The 22,389-nt window shown below is 45.8% G+C and overlaps 1 protein-coding gene across 4 annotated transcripts in view; it reads left to right on the top strand.

Moving 5' to 3' along the window:
* LOC119393528 (sex peptide receptor) overlaps positions 1–22,389 on the top strand; it is a 199,512-nt gene that overhangs the window by 12,450 nt on the left and 164,673 nt on the right. The window contains exon 2 of one of the 4 annotated variants that reach the window (XM_049416272.1): positions 17,451–17,532. The gene's annotated coding sequence lies outside the window, so the exon portion shown is untranslated. Of the gene's footprint in view, positions 1–17,450; positions 17,533–20,816; positions 21,344–22,389 lie in introns of those variants that run through there. The other 3 variants (XM_049416271.1, XM_049416273.1, XM_037660592.2) reach the window with 3 other exon arrangements.

Genomic DNA, 22,389 nt, shown 5'->3' on the forward strand with positions numbered 1-22,389 from the left:
TCGTTTTTGTTTGACACTCGCGCCCGCTGTACCCGGTAGTGGGGCTTGCCCAATTCCTGTGGCGCATAACCACTTGTGGAGCTTTTTTTTTCTGTGACACCACACAAACTGCGACGAGCTACAACACCTTCGCTGTTAAAGGTTGGAGGACGTGGCGTGCGGGCCTGTATGTTCCCGTACTTGTGTGGATCGGTGGGCGGGTAGACGGGCCCGTGGTCATGCTCTTTGTGTTGTTTCTCTTCTGTGACTGCACTCTATCAATCGTCTTCAGGAATGTGTGTCTACATTGCGCCTCTAGTTGCGTGAGCCGAACGTCCTCCAGATTGACAATGTTACCATGTATTCTACAAGTGCATTTAACGTGCTCTGATTACAATTAGAGATACCAAAATAGTCGCACTGTCGCCTCACTCCAGCCCTGGTATCATTTTCGCTCTTTTTACTTACAAGTACCCGTGCGTCTCTGTTGAGTTCGAGCACTGATACGTATAGGTGGTGACGATCAGCAAGAGAGCTGCTGAATAACTTTTCCATTAGCGTTAGTCGTAGTAGTGTAATAGGTGTACGGGCAGAGCAATTTAGCGAGTGCTGTATTGAAAACGATGTCACGCTGCGCGTTCTTTGAATGGAACGCATGCCGGAAGCTCTTGCGATTCCTCAGTGACTGGAACTTAACTGCGGGGGAAGCAGCGTTAAAGAGATGGCAGTGTTCGCTAAAAACAGAACAGTGTACCAGCCGCAACAGCAGTGCCGTACGCGGCTGTGTGAAACAGAGCTCTCGATAGACGGATCGGACTAATATCCGCGTAGGTGAAGCGTCACCGCGGGGAACATGCCCCATTTAAGTGGTATACCCGCTTTAAAGGGCAAGGTTTACGTCACCACATCAGCATTTATATGGTTCGTTCCTACGGGAAGTTTTACACTCAGCTCCCTCTTCTGATACTCCAACAAATAAGTAGTGGCGCCGCGGAGAGCGGGGCTGATTCTGTCGATCTCAATTAGCGGGAGGCTGGAAAAGTGAAAAAAAAAAATTCTAGGAAAAAAAAACTGAATCCGGAGTTGTCGGTAGGGATGAATTCTGCGAACCAGCGATAAACGCGAAAGTGAAGAGCTGTTTTGTTTAGGAGCTGGGAAGCGCTCATTTTTTGGGGAGGTTGAGAAGAGCTTTAACAGCGCATACCATACGTGGAAAGTGTTCGGAGCGTCACCTATAGCTGCGTTTCTATGTTATTGCGGCATTTGTTTTCCACTTCCCCCTACTGCAGGATGCTTTAGAATATTAATTAAGAATTGGGGAACGACGATGCGGCGACACCGATTTATCTGCGACGTTCAAAGCTTTCGAGAACGTGCGCCCGTGCTTCACTCTTTCTTGATTGTTTGTTTTCGAGTGCCTCAGAACCTAGCGCGTAAATTGAAAGGTAATCTCTTCCGTTACGCTCGAAGTGAGCAAGTATTCGAGTGTGAAAAAACACAACAAAAGATTAGCAACAACGACAGCTCGTAGAAGGCTATGTGCACGTTTTCATACGATATTGTAAATATCGTGAATTATTAAAGACGCGAGATTGAATATTTCAAACGCGCTTGGAGGGTGGAAACAACTGACACTTTCCAATAAGCGAGCGCTACAGTAACGTATTTATAGTGTTGTTTACCGCTGTTGATAGATAGATAGATAGATAGATAGATAGATAGATAGATAGATAGATAGATAGATAGATAGATAGATAGATAGATAGATAGATAGATAGATAGATAGATAGATAGATAGATAGAGAGATAGATAGATAGATAGATAGATAGATAGATAGATAGATAGATAGATAGATAGATAGATAGATAGATAGATAGATAGATAGATAGATAGATAGATAGATAGATAGATAGATAGATAGATAGATAGATAGATAGATAGATAGATAGATAGATAGATAGATATAGATAGATAGATAGATAGATAGATAGATAGATAGATAGATAGATAGATAGATAGATAGATAGATAGATAGATAGATAGATAGATAGATAGATAGACATAGAGTGCAAGTACTGGTAGAAGTGTAGGAGCTGATCTAAAGTGTCTTCGCTTCCATAAATACTGCAGTGGGGGACATTAGTAATTCTTATTAATCTTTTCATGCATTGGTAAATTTAGCGCACAGCTGTATTGACGGCTCAAGAAAACTTGACTGAAGGTGGCGTTCTTAACAAGTGAGCATCGTCAATAAGAATGATAAAACGCCACGTTTGAGCTATATATTGTAACAATATGTGCGTTAACAAATCTAAGAAATGACAAAACCGAGGCGCGATCTTGTCGTGGTATAGCTTTCTCCTCTTCTGGGGACTCAGGTTCTTCAAACAGCTCTATACAGATACGTGAAAATAGAATAAAAAAAGAACATTATTTCTATCGCATCACCTGGAGGTATCCATCGAACCGAGCCCACCTCATTACATGACGTGAACGTTTGTAACATCGTAAACGCGAAGACGTACGAACACAATGAGGGCGGATTGCAGATCACGTAACTAGCGCCCTGAGGTCAATCCACCAGGAAAAGAAGACAATAAAAGACTATTCTTGTAAGCCTGTCTTCTAAATAAGAAGGAAGACGGTTGGGACAAAAGAGATAGAGATAAGGATAAAAACAAGAGCTCGCCACGCTGATCACTGGCCCAAATGGTGTTCCTATTCTTCTCTCTGGCTCACGCCCACCCATCACCTGAACTCGTTTGGAGTCTCTCGCATTGTCACTTTTTTCTCTGAACCCTGCGGTCGAAACGAGCCTTGCGAAGAGACTGAGCAGAACAAGGCACGGTTCACGAACCAATCCCGGCAAACGAGTTATCTAAAAACAGGCGGGGAAAAAAAGGGCTCGGGGAAGCGCGTGTTCGAGGAGAGCCCAGGTGCCCCTCCGTCCCTCTTTCTCACTTTTCCGGGGCATCCAGCAACCCAGTTCACCTTTCTTCCTCATCCATTCTTTTTCAGCCCATACCGTATTAACGCACATTTAGGACCAACTCTTTAAATTCAGCAAAACGTGCTTTCGAACACGTAACTTAATAGGCAATTTTGGGTATTTCCCTTAGCAGAAAAATTCCGCTAGCTTTACTCCATAAGCTGTGTCATTATGTTGTGCGTTATGTGTAATTATGTTATGCGTTGAAAAATTCTTGAACAAGTCTGCTTTTCGAAACTTTGACTCCAATGACACCCTGTGTTGATCAATCTTCCCAAGCTTGAATCTTCTCCTGAACTTCTGCCATACGTTATGTGTTAGAAGATAACGCGACACCGACTCTATAGGAATGCACACTGAGAACCAGTGCTGTCCACAGTCGTTGAGCGGGCGGCTGCTGTCTTCTATGGCGTCACCTGTAATGGTAGCCGCTGGGTTAAAGGGGCCCTGCAACACTTTTCGAGCATGCTCAAAAAGCGCTGCCGATCGGTAGTCGAGGCTCCCGAGAACACGCGAGCCAAATATTACAGCGATGCGCACGGCCTGGAATTTACAATAAATTCTCAAAGTCAGCTGAAAATCGCTCCCTCTTCTCTCGACAAATGATGTATTAGTCCGCAAAATATGACGCGATTGTCGGCAGTTCCACCATTGGCTGATGTTATAATCACGATAACACCCTCATTATTACTTTCGTTGTTAATATTGAGTTCAATAAGTAGATAATATGTATGTTTATATTCTGTTATCGCGTTAAAAACACCGAACAAACATTAATATTAGCACTTCCGGTCTCACCGACAGCTCGTCTGCTCGTAGTTGCGTGGTTCCGTTTTCTTCGCCATGCGCAGTGCCGAAAACGTGAATATTTCTGTGCTTTTGACCATCGCCGGTTGCCGTTGAGAGTGGCAGCCGTTCGAGTGTTGCCTCGTCAGCTGAGAACTGCATCGTCGGCACGTTCTCACGACCGACCGAGGCACGGGCGCAGCGTGTCTCCGATAACAATGCTGGCGTCCGGTAATGGCGGCGCTTCGGGGTCGTCTGCCAGTGCCGTCTTACGAGGCGGTGTATCGGAGCATGGGCCGAAACCGATCTCAGCTGTCATTCGTTCCAAACGAGCGCGCAGGTTTGCTTCCATGATTGGCAGAGCGATGAAAACACTACGGCGTTCGAGGTGCACACCCAACATTACCAAACCGACGCGCAGTTTTCAAGCACGGGCGATATCGGCTCCGCTCGACGAGAACGACGCAAGCCGACCCGAAGTGGCGGCACAGACCACGTGGTTGCGCCCAGACGTCAGAGAGAAAAAAATGAAGAAAAAAACTCCGCCGGCGCTCTTGGGCGGAGCCTCGCTCCTCTGCGCTCTGCGCTGCCTCCCTCGACTCGCTGCCTAGCTTTCCGCGCGCTCGCGGCGTTGAGTTGAGGGAGAAAGCTGCGGAACGTGATCTCTATAATTTGGTAACACCACTTAGACTTGACGGATTCGAAAAATTTTTGCGGCATATGACTCGTGAAGAGTCATACGTCAATAATGAGACTATTCCAATATGACTAAGAAAGGTGTTGCAGGGCCCCTTTAAAAGCCTGTTCGCTATGCGAGCGCGTGATCTCACTGTTCTTACGAGACCTTATTGCATGAGGCATCGGCCAGCATTCTTTCTGATGGGTGTTGGCCGCAGAAACGGACTCTTGGTCACCCTATAAATAAATGCGATTCCCACATTAGCTTGTTTTTACAATAACCTGCTGTGCTAGCTTAATTTGATATTAACGCATGGAGAAGTACAGAAGACAGCATTTTGACCATTGATTCTCATTTTTTTCATTACACCTGTGGTTTTTTGGTTGGTAACAACTTTACTGATGGTCCGGCCGAGCTTTCTCTCACAAAATTTGTTTATCGGGTTCTCGTGGAAGCTGTTGAACTGCAGGTCCGATGTCCATTAACGAGATGATACTCTGCACAGAGCGCCCTTACAGCCTGCTTCGGGCAGTTGCAATATAATCGTCCTCCATAGTCTTTGATGAAGCCAGGCGGTCCCCCCAGCGTGACAATGTCATTCCGTTGCTCTTTACCTTTAACTGAAAATCAATGAACCAAATTCACAACAACAGAGGAGTTCCATTTTTCGTAGTCCTGATTGCCGCTATATTGTCACAAGCGAATCGAAGCAGCGATCGAAATTCGAAACAGCCTACGAACTCTCACGACCTGGGCAATCATGAAATGCAGCGTGTGACCAAAGCTAGGACAAACAAACCACATCACATATGGTGCCAGACTCTCATACAAAAAATTATAAAAAAATAAAAGAAAAGAATGACGTTCATAGTTTCAGAAGGCAGGTTAGAGATGCATCAACATGGCACTAGCACTAGTTGCGTAGCCGGAAGCACAGAGGCATTGCCCGCAGATTTCGTAGAAAGCCATTAAATCGCACGAGAGTCGGCACTCAGTCCCCTGTAACTCGTCGGCTGCGCCCCCGAATAAGGAGCACCTGCTTAACAACCCCCGGTCTTTCTCAGAAACGGTATCTGCTCACTACCTACCTGACTCCAGCATGTCCTTCTCAGGCACAAAAGACACACAATGGCTGAACATCGCAAAACTGCAATAAGCGGAAGCCTTAGAAGAAACCTGCCGGAACTCAGCCTCACGTTGGACACTAATGGTCACCGCCCAGTTTCATGTTTTATATCTTTGTTTAGGTCTTCTTTCATTTCTATTTTTTGTAAGCTTACTATAGAAAAAACTTCTAGTCGCGCTTAACGGGGGCTCGTTAGGAAGCTCAGCTATGCCGACCGCACCGCTCTGTCACGAACAGGAAGGAACAAAACTTGCAGCAGGCATCAACGGTGAAATCTTTTGCGTTTTCTAGGCGCGGCATTGAAGTGGTGCATTGTGCACGCTTAGTAGTACTGTCGTGATTGTCGGTTTGCAGCGAACTGCCGGTAAATCAACGCCACACAAACACGCACACTCCCCGAAAACGCACGAATACGAAGGAAAAGTCAGTGATCTGTGCATTGCTGGTGGACATACCGGTTTAATACATTATCGAAAAAAAAGGAAAGAAAAAAGAAAATGTTCTGGGAATCTCTCACATGTTGCTCTGACGCTGGCGAGTATGAATCTATTCTTACTGTGCGCAATGAAAAAGAAAGGCCATGTTTCAATCAATCAATCAATCAATTAATCAATCAATCAATCAATCAATCAATTACTTGGCTACCGTTTCACTTGTGCCGAATTTTACAAAGTTCTTCAAATGAATGTACTTATATCCGTTATAGAGCCGGTGTATGGCACTGCGTTAATCTGCACCGTTTACGAATACGGTCGTTTTTTTCTCAGTGACCTGTTCACCAGAAACTCTCCTTGTCTGCCGAAAACTCGTGGAAGCAGGCGCTTCCACACGGCAACCCCTTCTCACGCGCCTCATTTCCTTTGCTCATTTTTTACACCCTCTCAAGTGCACGCGCGCCCGCTTAAGCAAAAGTAATCTCTCTGATGGGAAAAATACGCGATAAGGGGAGCCTGTCTACTGGCGCGAAGACGCACGCCGCTTCAGGCAGCGGCAAAGGCACATTGACTCAGCACGGGCGACCATTGGCAAGCCAAACGAAAATCGCTCCATTCCCACTGTGGCCCGCCAGAGACGGGATAACTAATGCTTCCCGGTAATTTACGATGCTCTCTCAGGGCAGCGCTGTCAGCTTCGCCGACATCGGGCGACTCGCAGCCACTCGACGGTCTGGAACAGCTTCGCGCCCAAGGCAGACGTGCGTCCTCATTGTCAGAGACTGGCGGTGCCGACGTCGAAGCAAAGTGCTGACTCACGTCTGCAAAACACGCACGTACAGTACTGTCGGTATCCTTTCGTCCGATCGGCATATATTCGCGTACCACTTTACTCGCGCATCTTTTTTTTTTTTTTGTTCTCTATACTCTCCCGCATCTCACTTGCTTACTACAGAAATGCGGCATGGTCTTACTTGGTAATGGCACCGTCGTGTTCAGGGAAGTCTACGGAACAGAACCTGCCTCATGGAAGCGTTATCACGGAAATGCGTATTGTGCAAAGCTAACGCAGTCTGCAAACGATGCGTCTTTGTAAACTGAAGAGAGAAGCGTAGTGAGTGTTTTCGCAGGACAATGCTTTCACGGTACGTGGAAATTTCACCATGTGATAACATGTGTTAACTGTGCCTGTAATATCGTAGATTAACCGGCGAGCGCACTGTTTTTTGCGCGCGTCCTTCTGTGAATGCGTGTGTAAGCATTTGCGCATGTGTGCGGTCTCTCCAGTTTGAGTTAATTACTGCATTCTTCCCCTGCGCGAAAGCATGCATTATCATTATTCGCTGCGAGTCGTTGATACGGTGTACTTGTGGCAAATGAGAATAGGGCAGTATAACATACGAACATTAGGAAATGCCTAAACCTATTGATTGCCCTGGTGTGTGGTATAGCACACTGCCGTCATTTCCATTTTCAATTGTTAACATGTGCTTTCTTATAAACACAAAGACAAAACAAACCGCATACATTCACATATGGCACTATAGGTGGTGGAAAAGTATATTTTCGTTATTGTTAGTTTCCTTTTGCGCTGGAGGCCTGCTGTGTTGTAAAGGAAACGATGAGAAACTGCTATTTACCAGGCACCGGCCGACGGAATGCTCTTCTTCCAGTAAAAGCTGTGCAGCTGAAATTGGCTCACGCATTCTTTTGCGTGCCCTGAAAGCTTGCACGGTCATCTCATTTGTCTGCTTCCGCTGAGACCAAATATTATCTACAACAATGTGGTATATCCCGTGATAATAACCATCCTGTGGTCTGTATACGCGAGCCTACTGGACCAGAGATGAAGAATTATGTTTTACAGCTATTCTAGCTTCACTTCCTATTTTTGTTTTACTACTGGGAGGCGAATGGATGGGGACGGTTGGGTATAGGTAAAGCAGGAACCTTGTGTCTCATAACTGCGTTTATCTTGACGATTCGATCGGCAGATCTATATGGAATCCGCATCTCTCGCTTCACTGAAGCCCACGGGAATTCTTCCTGTTCTTTCTGCATCACTGCGCCTAAACGTTGAATGGATCGCTTCTGTTATTACAGGCAAATAAGAAAAAAAAAGTATGTCGAGGAGGCGAGTAATGGAAGCGAAAACAAAGTGCGATATATCGGATCGGATCGGATGGACCGCGTTGTTGTGGAAGTCCTGAGAACAACCAGAGCGGCGAAAAGAATCGTCCGTCTGATGATTCAAAGCCACCCGACTGGATTCCTACAGCACTGAAAGCAGGTCACCACAATTCTGATGGCAGCACTTTTTTTCCTGTTTAGTTTGTCCTGGTTAGTTCTTTCGGTGGAGAACTTTAGAAGCACGCTTCTCGACCAAGAGCGCTTTTATTTGTACACTCTATAAATTTTTTAGATGTTGTAGCGTTGAAAAATATAATTGCTTTTTGATCTTGGCGGATCGCGTTAAAAAGCAGTTGGGTAAGTCGAAGGGTGGGGGGGGGGGGGGGTTGAGGGGGGCTTGTTTGAAGGGTTATCTTTTATCAAATTTTAATTCTTATATCCAAGAAAGACCGGTTCACCAGTTTCGAGTCGCCTGCGCAGTTGTGATAAATCTGCACCGGATCCTGTTCCCTAATTTCCTGCAAAAAAAAAAGAAACAAAAGAAAGGGACCTCTGGTTTTACGGTTACTATCTGGAACGAATAATAAAAAACATCACACTCCTTGATGTCCGCTTGGTCATCGCAACCTGTGCTCAAGTTATAGAAGTTATGTAAGTTAGTGAAAAGCGGTTTGGCAGTGGATAAAAAAACAAAACAGCTGAAACTATTTAACATGGTTCGCTGGGCACTTTCATTGAGCCGATTCTGCAAGAAGGAAGCAATAGATTCGCGTATCGCTTGATATTTATAGCACTGACTTGGCCAGCATCTCGCTTTGCTGTAGAGAAAAAAGTCAAACATATGAACAGAGCCACCGGAGCGAAAAGTTCCGACGTAGAATGTTGGTTTCTGAGACGATGAACAGTTACACGTAAAAGGAAAAAGAAAGCTGTTAAACACCCTAACCGACCAACTCTTTCAGAATGGTTCTGTGCAAAATATATAACTTTTGGCTCAGAAAAAGAGAACACTGAGCTGGGAGTATTGGGACTAACATTATTTCTTTCGTGCTTATCACTCGCTACGAACGAGTAAGCAGCTAAGGAAACAAAGGAACGTTGGTTCATTCAGGACTGTCTATTCTCTGCAGGGCTAAAATTGAAAGAAAGAATTTGCTTTGCTTTAGAGCAGTTCAGTTGATAACGGTGCTATCACAGAGATGCCGCTAATGCGCTCCGCATTAAAGAAAGTTATTTGATGCGAACTATTGCAGGGCTGTATAATATTTTCACGTTTGAGCAGCATATAAGGAGGGTAGCAGATTAGAGGAATGCACACTGTAAGAACTTGGAAAAATAAGGCAATGACTACACAGTTTCATCGCATGTACGGAGAGAGTAAACAAAGTCCAGGTATTATTCACAGAAATCTTAAGCTTCCACATTTCGACAGATCAGGTGCCAGTAACTGTCGTGACGTTGTACATAACCTTGGCGAAAGGTACCGGCCAATGGCAGAGAAGATTTACGAAAGGAAACACTTCCGAGGTCCCAGGTGGTCCACACGTGTTTCACAGAGCATACAAGAAGGTTCAAGCTAAATGCGACTTTTGTGAGAGAGAAATTTGCTAGAATAACTCCTTGCATGCATCCTACATAATTTGTGCAAACATTGCACAATCATTTGCCAAAATGCTGGTAATAAGAGCTGCTGATGTTTTCAGATATTACAGCCAAACTGTAAATGGCTGGGACATTGCGTCTTCGTATTTCCAAAAAACCCCTAGCTCGTGTATGTGTCACAAAAATTAGGGAAACGCTTAAGATTCGCATTTAAAGGGGTCATGAACCACTTTTCCAAGTAATGATCTAATGGCCTCAGTATCGGAGTGTACTGCCTCCCGAATCGATTGCCGCAAAAATTTCTCGAATCCGTCAAGAATCAGCGGAGTTACGGGGGTTTGCCGCACGCTCCCAGCGCTTTCTCTCTTTTCTCGTGCCGGCGAGCGCACTGGAAGCTAGACAGGGAGGGATGGCATGGGGGAAAGAAGTTACGCCAGCGCGCGTCATGAAACGCGATCGCTCTCCCGCTGTGATTCGCTTGCGCGAGTGCGGCTACCGTGTACAGAGGAGTGCGGCGCCGGCAAGTGGCGGCATCCCGCGGCAAGAAGCGCATCTGATCCGAACGCTGCTCTCGATTTACGTCGGCTATCGGCCAATAAGCATGCTATGTCTCTTGCTACGTACAGCGGACAGACGCCCCCGCCCACCGACGAGAGTGAGGACCGGCCTCTGTTTGAAAAGAGGGCGCCTGGGGAAACGGCAACTTCGCGCTCCGCTTGTGGCCATTACGCGGCGCGCACGACTGTAATATTTGGCAGAGCAGTTCATAGCCGTGTCAGCTTTCCGCAGGATGTGTTTTTTCAATCAGCCCAAGGGGTGCTTCATGACCCCTTTAAGAGTTGAACGCGATAGCGATATCCCTCTCCTATAGGAGAGGGATATCACCACTAAGTATGCACCACTTAGTGCATACTTCTTGACGTATGTTGTTACTTGAGAAGTTCAGATTGTGCATTACTACAATGCAATTGACAAAGTACAAAGTGGTCGCATAGCCGCAGCACGCCGAGCTTTGGTGTCTGCCTTCTCTGCCTCCGTCTTGCGTGGCAGCACTCGTTGTCGTGCGACACTTGACACTGATGCCCCACCAAAACTCGCCGATGAAGAAGACACCGCAGTGTGGTTGGCGCTTGTGGACGACACAGAATTCACCACAAGCGTGTCAAGAGCCCGGTGGCTTGAGAGAACGTCTGTGCGCGTGACATTTTTTTCGAAGTGTCAGTGCACCCTACGTGGGTGTAACAATGCGCGCACTAAGGTGTGTGCCTTGGGTAATGGGTAGCATGCTTTAAACCAGGAGCAATTATGCGTGGGAAACCTTTTCGAATTTGCGATGCGCCCACTACGTGGTCTTAAGGGAATACGCGCAGTAATGCGTGTGCCTTTTGAAATGGGTGGCTGGCTTTAAACCACAACGTCGTTATGATATTCACATGGTTAGACGACCAATGGCAATGTACGCTTGTACCACGCAATATTACTGCGATATTACATCTCGCACTGTGACACCTGTATGCAGGAAGCGTATGTTTGTGAAGCACGAAAGCTACTTTCACTGCAGTTCCAAGCAGAGGCATGGCTGTGTGGTAGAACGCTTATTTGACATGCAGACAGCCTGGGTTCGATTCTCACTCGGACCCAATACTTTCATTATTTATTTTATTTACAGCTTTCTCTATTTTTCGGTCACGGACAAGATGATGATTTTTAGCTCACAACCAACGACTCCGACACCGGAATTTCTGCGAAACGAGCTCTTTAACGCTATCGCGTTAAAATTCGTCATACCACACTACTCAGCACTGGACCCCGAAAAATGAAGCAGGGAACAAGCGGGCGGCAAACACAAGCGCGTGTTCCGTACAAATTCGGCAAGCTGCAGGGGACAAGTGGCGGAAGGAATATGATAAAAAGAGTGGCGAATAATGTGCTCCCCATGGTTCTGGATTGAGTTGCCCCCCCTCCCCCCCCCCCATTTTTGATTACCGCTGCATTTTCCTGTATTGTAGCCGATGCTACAGGAATGCCAATGAATTTTTGTTGTATTGATATGATGTGCAGGACACCTTGTCGCAAAATAAGGCGCCGGCTACTCCTTAGCTCTAGAATGGATCGAGCATACAACACAACAGCTAAATAGAAAAAGAGCAGGAGATGGAAATACACACATACACACATATGTCAAACAATATAATCATAACGCAAAAGAAAATGTCCGTAATGCAATTAATAAAGTCCCCAATAATGTCTCTACTCATCTTGGAAATAAATCCTCACATCTGAGCAAGATAACAGTGAACACACCCTAATAACTAGCACATGCATACTACAATAAGCGACCTTAAAGTTCCAGAAAATTATTTGTTTACGTCTTTGTTAGTAGTGAAATATGACAATTTTGGCAACTGAAATGGCTAGCTAGCCCTAGATATTAGCCTATAGAAACAAAACAACATTACTGAAGTTCTGATAGGCTGTCAGTAAAAGACCCTGACTCGCTGAGAAAGTGATCGCTACAATACGTTGCTTTTACCTTTTAAGTAAAACTTCAAAGATGCGAATTTGTGTGTTTTTCTCCTGGCACGCACTTTTCCCATAGTTGTCATTTGTCTGTTACCTCTCGCTACATTTTCTTTTTAAATTTACTAGCTCTTAACATTGCAGTTTCCACAAAGTTTGTCAGCGACCATCAGAGTCATCCTTAACTTACACCATTCTTGTTCCAGTTTCTCCTAATCGCCCGGGATGCTTCCCGCTAGAAATGCGTCCACTCGGTCTACGTTTAAACAAAACCTGATGCGCCTATGCGGCAATATATGCTCTAGAGACAATAAGAGTAATCACAGTGTCCTCTAATGGCATTGATAAGGCCGCAAGGGTTTCTAACTTTCTGGGAATCACGAAACAGCGACGCGAGTTATACCCATTATAGACTAATGTGAACAAGCACAATAATCGAAGACGGGGACACATCTCGAGATATTATGCGCGACCGTCACAGTAAATACGTGGTGAACCACCTACTAAGTGAATAGGTGTCCCGTACGTACCCTCCTTGTTAACATCGAGCTTCAATTATATTGCGATAAATATTTATTGTATGTTTGTTACGCATCTTTCGGTAGCGCAACGAACAAAACAAAAAAAAAATTTTGGAGGGCAGAGAAAAGTTGCTGTACAGCATCTTGACCGAGATCCCACTCCTTCTATTAGGAAAAGCAGTGAGTCACATGATTTTCCACAAGAAGATCCTCAGAATTTCCTCCCGGCTATCGTCTTTCTAACAGTTGTTAATCTGCCCTTCTTGCTTTTTGTTTCTGTGCTTATTTTAATTTGTTTAGCTGGGCGACTGTCCTCGATTTCGAAAAATTTCTTACACTCGACCTGGAATGCAATAACGTAGTTAAAGTCCTCTTTTAGATATGTCTCGTTTTAGAAGAAATTATACGGCATCGCTGGTCATATTTTAGGCCGCGGTGCCGCCCGCAAAGGAGCATCACAGGCGGCAATGAAAGATCACGCTGCGCTTGAAAAGCCGCCGCGCGTTTGTGCCGGAAGCAAAAAAAAAAAGCGACCCTTCTCCTTCCTTAATGGCGACTATTACTTCTCTTTTCCTTTGCTCTCGGGCCGGGGCGTTGACGCCTGTGCATCCGATGCTGCCTCAAGATAATCTGTCAGCGCGGGGCCTTCGCCAGTCACGCTCCGCCTGCCACCCATATCGACCACAAGACCTGCGCCTCCCCGGCCTCCTAAACACGTCTCACTGCCCGTGTCTCCTACGCCAGGCCCGTCCACGCGTAGATCGCACCAAACTTGACACCGACTCGCGAGAAGGCAGCTCTGCGCCGGCAGAGCGCTCTTGGAAAGTGCAAGGAGCTACTGCATTCCGTGTTTCCTTTTTCTTTTTAACGCTTCGAAGGTAGCCACGTAAGGGAGCCCCGGAAGTCTCCTGAGGAAAGCCGGTCCGGCAAAGAATGACAGCCAGTGTAGTGTAAGTGCCCAAGTGAACCGAACGGCCTGCGCTACAGCGCCGTTTCTTCCTGTTGTGTATGGTGTCCCGAAGGTCGAGGGGTGGAATCACGGCCGCGGCGGCCGCATTTACATGGAGGCCGTATGTTAGAGGCCCGTGTACTTAGATTTAAGAGCCCGTTAAAGAACCCTAGGTGGTCGAAGCTTGCGGAGCCCTCAACTACGGCGCCCCTCATGATCACATCGTGCTTTTGGGACATGAAACCCCTAAAATTATTATTGCTGCTGCTGAGTAATAGATACGCACATGTGAGAAGGTAGGCTACATTACAGCCGGCTGTCCGAATGCGTTGTTAAAAAGGTTCGACGCTCATTTTCTCGCAGAAATTGCACAAAAACAACACAAAGTCTAAAAAATACAAACAAGAAAGAAGAAACAAAACGAGTAGGTGCGTTTGAACATTTCTTAAGCTGGGGGGGCTGTTTTGCAATTAACCTTAGTTTCTCGGGTGCGCTTGCGGGTCCGTGCGTGTGTCATAGCTAAAATGCCCCTTAGCCATGAGCGACTATTTTTAGACCTCGTGTGCGTCTTCCGCTGAGTACATGGTATATATAGTCACACGCTGTTACTTTCATTTTTCTTCTACCTTTTATATTTTCCTTAAACCTCCAAATAATGTAGCAAAGGCAACGGTCGTGTGGCTGGGCTTTGTAGCTTTTCTATTAAATTGGTTATCTCTCTTTACTTGCCGTGTATCATAGTAATTTGAAAAATGTATTTCAAGCACATATATACACAATTAACAACGTGAACAAACATCGGTTGAGGCAGTTCCATAGCCACAGCATTGCTAGGTCGCCGGTGCTACACGCTGCTTATACGTTCAGCTCACACTTATAACACGTTTTCTCGTACGCATTCTTCAGTTTACTGATAGAACATAATAAAAACAAAGCTGTATAGCATTTGGTTCGCTATAAAAATGTTCAAGTTATTATGCCCCTTATTTGAATGTCTGTATGCAATTACTCTACCCCTCCCTCATCTTCAGATTACCATACGAAATGAGCAGATCTTATCATCTGGCAGCCATCTATTTTTTTTTTATTTTACTTAAGACACAATGGTAGTGTACAATGAGACGATTTGTCCCGGCGCTTTGGGGGCAAGATAAGATTACGACTACGAATAGCAGTACTCCGAGGGCATTAAGCCACAGCTACGTGTCCACTCTTTCCATTGGCTAACACGTTAGCCTCAGCTTCCACGACATTACACTTCTTTAGCAAGCAAGAAGATACAGCAAGCGTCATGCACAGCCGTGAAAAGATAGCGCATACACGTTCATAACTTGCCTTTATACTATAGGATGTGCCGTGGGGCGCGCACGTTACGTCGGCGATGCCGCGCCCCGCCTGATTTCGTTAAAACTGTGCACCGTTTAGAAAGCTGCAGGCAACGCCAGACGCCTTCACAGAGGCATTCGCACATTTTACTCGTTGTTTACATGACCACTGCACACCGGCACGCTTGCTGCAGTATTCAACGCGCGAGCAGGACGCGGACATGAGAGCAACATGAACATTCCGCAAACGCGGCTGCCGAACGACGTGACTTGCGACGCGTCTAGGCTTCCCGTCACTGCACTGTTCTAGGCAAAGAGACGGAGAGATTACTCTGCGCTTGCCTGCCCCTGTCGTGCCCGGCTGCCCCTAGATGTCGACCTCTTCAACCGAAGGCACTCCATTTTGAGACTGCCACTGACATTGAGGCATGGTTTTTCTCTTTCTTTTCTGTCTTCTAGGCGTGCACCGTCTCTTACTTCAGTGTAAAATAAATAAATAAATAATAGTGTCAGTTAGAGAGGTCCACGCAGTGTTGCGAAATCACGGCGTTAGTCACGTTCTGTCAGTGGATTTTTGTTTTCATTTTGCGCCCACACGTAATCGCTTTCTCTGTGGCAGTTTAAAATTTCGTACTTCAATCGTAACTCTAAGGTTCTATGCATGACAGTATATACATTAGACAAGTCTGGCGAGACGGTGACAGTGTTCTCAGCTCTAGGGGAATCTGACTTTTAATAGTCCTCCTCATAGTTTCCTTTTTTACGGAATATTGACGCCATGTTTACGTGGAACTGGTGACCCACATATCATTTCAGACGTGTTTGTATTTATATACTGTTTAATTTTTAGGGGCGAAGCTCCTCTTAGTCTAACCTTGTCTCGTCTCCGTTGTCCGACGTAACCACCTTTGCAAACTGCCCACTACTTCGTCTTTGCAAACATCCCACTACGACCCATCACCGATCCTTTGCAAACTGCCCACTACTTCGTCTTTGCAAACATCCCACTACGACCCATCACCGATCCATCACTTCACCGACCATAAAGCCGTTATAATGAAGGGGGAACGGAAGCCACGTCTAGCTACCACTTACGATTAATAAAATTTCTTCTATAAATAAATACAGTGTTTGTCACATCTTTGATGATGTACTGGGCTATCGCTTTGATTAATGCTGGGCGAAACCACTGAAGATTTCACGGTGTAACCATGATTGCTTCAGGAGCTTCGCCCAAGCTCTTCATCATTCACCCGTGGATATGCTGTGAATTTTTTTTTTCGCTTGAACTGAACATTTAAGGTCTTCTTACGTACGACAAGGCATTCCTCCAAATCTTGAGGTATTAAGAGCTCGACGCGTCAAGTTAAACAGGTTCGTCACTGTACAAATAGGGCGGCGCAAATTGACACGCACATTCGCCTGACAGGTGACATTCTTTGTTCCTATTTCCGGGTGCTCTGTTCGGTACGTTTTTGTCAGTTAAAGCGGCTTTGGTATTTATTTCGCAGGCACCCTTACCCCGGCCGTTTAAGAAAGATCACTTCCGACTCTGTCTGAAGTATTTGCCGCTCGTTCCAACATTTATTTCTCCACCCTTAGCTTGCCCACAGAAGCATGCAACATCTGCTTTGCCCCATACTTTTTCTTGTCGAATATGGCGGAGCTGATCCGAAAGAAAATTAAAAAGAAAACAAATAAACAATAATCATTTTTCGCATTTTTCGTTATTGCCAGAATTAGTCGCGGAATTCGTGCTCACAGTCCAATTAGACAAGTCACTTTTTGCTACAGAATTGGTGAAAATTTCGTCCGAGTATTGTTCTCATGCAGTAGGCGCTTCTAGCGCAATACCCTACTTGGTAAACGAAATGTTCTGGCGAAATGGTCACCACAAAGTGAACGAGTTATTTTATTATCTTAACAACTAAGTGGAAAGGGGTAGCCGTCCCCAAGCAATGGTGACAACAACTCCCTCATTTATTTTCTATTTCAATAATAAAAAGAGGTAACATTTGCATGTGTGCGTTGTCCATAACGTTTCAGGCTTCTAATCATCTGGCTCAGGGGAAGTATATACGTGGGTCACCCGCTAGCTGAGCGCGAAATTCGGTGCTCCAACCGAACGTTTCTGTGAGGTCGGAGCAGTTTGGAGTTCTTGAAAACGACCACCCGAATGCACCATTAGACGGTCGAGACTTCTTATACCTGCTATCATTCGTCATAGCGCTCTCCGGGAATAAATGTAACTTAACTTCCTAAAATTCATAGCAATCAGCTGAAAGCGGTGGACAGTTTTTTAGTGTTTAAGCGCCCTTACACACGGCGAGTGACTACAATGATAGCGATGTTTTCATCTATCCTCACAGTGGTACTGCGGCCGACACTGTTTGCTTTCTTTCTTTGCAGTTGCACCCTGAGGGCCTTTCCGAATCGGTCAACATATCTGCTGGGCATTGCATCTTGTCTGCCTGTGATGCCGTGAGCTTAGGTAAGGAATTTATTGTTCTCTATGAAGGGTTACACACAATAACGAATCAGGATGCTTTGTAGTCTTGAATTAGAGCAAACGCTTCAGTCAGTACATATAATTCGCATTCCGTTTAAGTTGAGGTAACAAATTACCTAAATTTATATTGAAATTTGAAATTCACGCTTGATTAAAAGTGCATATAATCGTCCTCGCGACATCTAAGCATAACTTCCATGCGAGGGCGGCAATGAGAACGTGAAACATTGCGGTATCTGTCCCCAACTAGTTTCTAATGTCTGCGTTAGAACAGGTGCGAGTCAGCTGTCACAAAAGCCGTCTTTCAGTCCACTTTTATTAACGCTTTTTCTCAATTACTATTTAACTCCACTTAAAGCTGGCCAATAATGTACTTAGGAAAACCAGTTCTGCATGTTACTTCGCCCATAGTTCGTTACGTACGCGAGCACCTTATTAACTGTAATAAGAGTTTTTGAAAGTGTATCCTTACATTCGTGCTGCGTCGTCGGTAGACAGCACCTGCCACAAACTTGATGGCGTCACTCATTTTTCCTAAGCATAAACTTGCTTATTCGTCGAGAACAATGACTGCATCTAATCGAACTTTCGTGCTGCCAGTATTACGGAGAAACATACTCGATGACTCGTCGAAGTCGGTGAACAAACACACGCAACAAATACATGACGGGCGCACCAGCCATACGCAATGCCCCCTGCAAAATTCTATACGCAGCAGCAAGACTTCCTACTATCCGAATCTCCCTCAATAACAGTAAACTCAGTATAATCAACATCATTTAGTCAACGTAACCTTGGGAAAATAACTGCGGATGCAACTCTAACCTATAATTATTGGCCGTGCATCTTTGGCAGATATCCGTAGCTTTTAAGAAGGAAAGTTCCCACGCTTTAGTTAAGCCTCTTACCTTTGCACAATATCCATCATCTTTCTTTCTGGGTTTGCATGTTAAAAAACCAAGTGCTTAGTGCCCCCGTCAACGGTGCTATGTCATGCTGGTAACATGCATAGCGCTAGTCAATTAACTATCGGTAGCGCATAATTAAAAGGCATGCGAGAAAGAAAACAGTCATTAATAGGGAACAAGAATGACCTTATAAGGTACAAGCTTTTCTTAAAGGGCAAGAATGAAAAGCCAACCGCTTTCTTCAGCCAGCATATAAGTTCAAAAGCAACTCAAGAAAATTTAAGACAGCAAATACACGACGCATTTATGTTCGATAAATGCTTCATAATGCATGTTCACTTATTTACGCCAACGGTAGTACAAATGATTTTATGAATTATTTATGTTCCGCTGGTCACACATCCGCGCTTCATGACAAATATATGCGTAGCTACATTACGCATTGGCGCAATTTTATACCATAGAACCGCACAGTACAAGCCCGCATAGGCGTGCGCACGGCGGAGGGGGCGGGGGTGTGGAATCCGCCTCCCCTAATCATTCAAAAGGGGGGCGCCAATCTTCCCTTACCTTCCCTCAGTCGGACATGTCCTGTCACTGCTTAATGCGCAGGGTTATGGGCACGCATGCTTTTTCACGATAATGCGGCCGAGGATCACTGATGTTGCATTCCAAGAAGTGTTTACTCACCACCTTAAACCCTGGAAAGCCGGGTACCAATGACAGGCCACTGTGAGAAGCTCGTCATTGCTTCATTTTCATTTTTGCATCCACTGCGGGTCTTGTTTTCTTTCAAGATCGACCAATGAGGGGGGGGGGGCGCTGTGATGAAATTTCGCCCCCCTCCCCGCTAAAGGAGAGTCCTGCGCATGCCTATGCAACCACGTTATAACGCAGCAGTGATTGAACATGTGATAAAGAACTGCGAAGGCCACAAGATGCACCGCTAGTAGTGGGGCCTGGTTTCATTCCGACCCCTGAGAGGTTTCGTAATATCGAGTGAGTACACGGTGCGCGACCTTTATTGCATTCCGCCTATATTGGTATACGGCTGCCGCGACAGAGAAAATTAACTTGTGATATTCGTGTCGGCGGCAGGGGCCCATGTCGCCGAGTCAACGCAGAGGAACCACATATGCACAACCTAAACATCTGTTCACGTTCTTTCACACAGATAAATCAGTACGCGTACACTTACGTAAGTCTATTGCGTCGAATACCTGCCAACGGATGTTGTGATGGCCACAAAGAGAACGTAACGGACGTAATTATCTCTCTATGCATGTACCCCTTGTTTTGAAAATGATGCTAACGGCAATGATGATCTCTGGTGACCCCCCTTTTTATAGGAGCGGCGACAAATAGTTACATACAGTTTTTTATAATCACCTGTTATTGCATCTACCGCAGTCTATGATGCTAGTTATCTATTTTTTAACTTATTCTTATTTCTTAACACAGATCTTTATTCATATAATCCTGGAACAGTTGTAGATCTATCGATTTTATTTGTTTGTTTTTTTTCTGCATCAGTTCCTTCATAGTATCTTGCTTAATACAACAGCTGACCAGTTCATACTTTCATTCGCTTTATAAATGCTATCTAAACAAGGTTATGGCGTCATCTCTCGGCAATCAGTCTCCGCCATTTGCGTTACCGAACAAACTTTTTTCAACCACGAGGTAGTTAACGGTGACGTAAACTTGGAGTTGTAAGTACAACACAACGATTCATTCCTAGGATCACCATTTGTCAAAGCATAGACCTAATTTAAGAAGAGCAACAACAACAACAACAACGTCCAAGAGCTCAAGAAATGACATCATTTAACTGATAGACACGTAATGATCCTGCCACCGAAATTCGCTCCAGAATAATGTAGTCGCCGAATCGCAGAAAACAGGTTAGCGTGCCTTCGTCTGGAAAAAAGCGCTAACAAGCATGGCAGCTCCAGCTTGAAATAAACGCGCGCAGAGAACGCGTCTCACGAAAGAAAAAAAAAAGAAGGTTCACTGTGCAATGTACATCATCTACAGCGTCTCGATGTGTGTCCCGCCGATCCCGACGTCAACAACGAAAACAGAAAAAGAAAACAGCGCACAGAGAAAACAAGGACGGCCATGAGGAGCGAGAGTGCAAAGACACAAACGCCAGGATACCAAATAGAGGGAAGGGCGGCATTGTACGAGAAGAAGGGTCCAAATTTCTCAAAGATTTACCGACGCAGCTGCAAATGACAACGTCGAGAGACGAAGAAGAGAAGCGGACGAGGAGAGGAGGGGAAGCGTCGTTCGCAAAGAGCGCGGTGTTTGCAAATCTCCGTGGTTGGCTGTCGCCTTCTTTTTCTCTTCCTCCGCTTATTCGACGGGCGGCTGAAACTCAGCTGCGTGCCTCGTGTCTTTGCGAGTGCACTTGTTCTTTCACGCGGCCGGGACACTGGGGACAGACGTCGTCGTCGAGTCAACACGACTCATTTCTGAAGCAGCGAGCGCGCATTTTTGTATTAGGGATCGGCCGCTGTACCGAGAAAAGAACAGCAGTGCCCGTCACAAACCGTTTAGCTTGTTCGTGTTGGCTCACTAAGCACGCCAAGCAAAGAAGCCTTTTCTTCGAGGTCTTCGTTCTTCCCTTCGAGAAGAAGACATCAGGTGTGCGCCGTGCAGCCGGAAGTGCTTGGAGATCGTGCCTGTGATTCCATAAGCCTGCAGTTTTTCGCCCTGGATGTCTTCATACAGCCACGGGTAGGACAGAGCGGCTTTTGATTGTGTCCGTGCTTGCGCGTGCGTGCGCCCGTGTTTGTGTTTTGCTGTGCGACCACCTATAGCTGTCCGCAGTGTTGAAGAATTCATCCCTTTACGACACCGCTGGGATCTCACTCGATCAGGTAAAGTTGGGTCTCTTTCTGTTCACGACAGCTCGACGCTGTCATCTTTAGGGCATTAGAACGCTGGAAATGTGCCTCTTTAAATTCATCACCAACGGAAATTCCGTTGTATACTAAGACGCTTTCCTACATAATGGGGCGGCATTATGTAGCACTCCGCTGCTGTGGATGTGGGGCTTAGCCGGAATTTTATTTCGGTCAACGGAGGGGGAATGGGGACGGGGTGGATGGCATGTTTTCACGTGCGTTTGTGCGTGTATATATGTCAACAAAATGTGTTAACAATTTCGGGTGGAGGATTCAAAACCACCACTCACGCTCCGCCTGTGCTGTTCCAGCAGCTCAACAATCTTTAGGCTACATGTACTTAGGTTCCACGCAAGGGAGCAAAATATGATCGCCTGATCTTTACGCCTTATTCCCCCAATTAAGCTTCTAATATAGTTCACACCTTTGTTTGTTCGTCGCCTTCAGGACACTGGCTCATACCCACGAGGGGGATTGGCCACACTCACAATTATAAACCTGAATGTCAGAAGAATTACCACTTCCGAACTTCTTCCTCATTTTAAGTGTGGAGCACTTAAAATGAGGAAGAACAGAGTACGACAGGCCGGGTCGCGGCCTTCTTACGCTGTCGTATGCTGTCATCGTATGCTGTCGTAGCTTGGCGTAACGCAGGCGAAACCACGAATAGCATAGCCATCTGTAGCACATTGAGCGCGCGCTCGTGCCAAGGAGAAATTTTCTTCCTCTTGTTCTTCGAGCGCCTTGATGATGATATTAGGTGCGGAGTACTTTTGGGGCCCGGGTTGTCGTATGCTGTCGTGTGCTGCCGTTTTCTGTCGTCGCTTGGCGTAACGCAGGCAAAGCCACGTATAAAAATAGAGAAAAAGAGGAAGCAAGCGAGAAACAGAGAGAGAAAGAAAGGGAAAAAAATTTATTTCTTGTCTGGAGGTCGCGCGCTCCCCGGTTTTGTTCGAGCACAAAGGAAGGCGCTACAACGTCATTATGTGGCGTTGCGTCACGTGACGTCACAAAATTTT

The sequence above is a fragment of the Rhipicephalus sanguineus genome, chromosome 5, assembly GCF_013339695.2.
Source record: "Rhipicephalus sanguineus isolate Rsan-2018 chromosome 5, BIME_Rsan_1.4, whole genome shotgun sequence".
Taxonomy (NCBI): domain Eukaryota; kingdom Metazoa; phylum Arthropoda; class Arachnida; order Ixodida; family Ixodidae; genus Rhipicephalus; species Rhipicephalus sanguineus.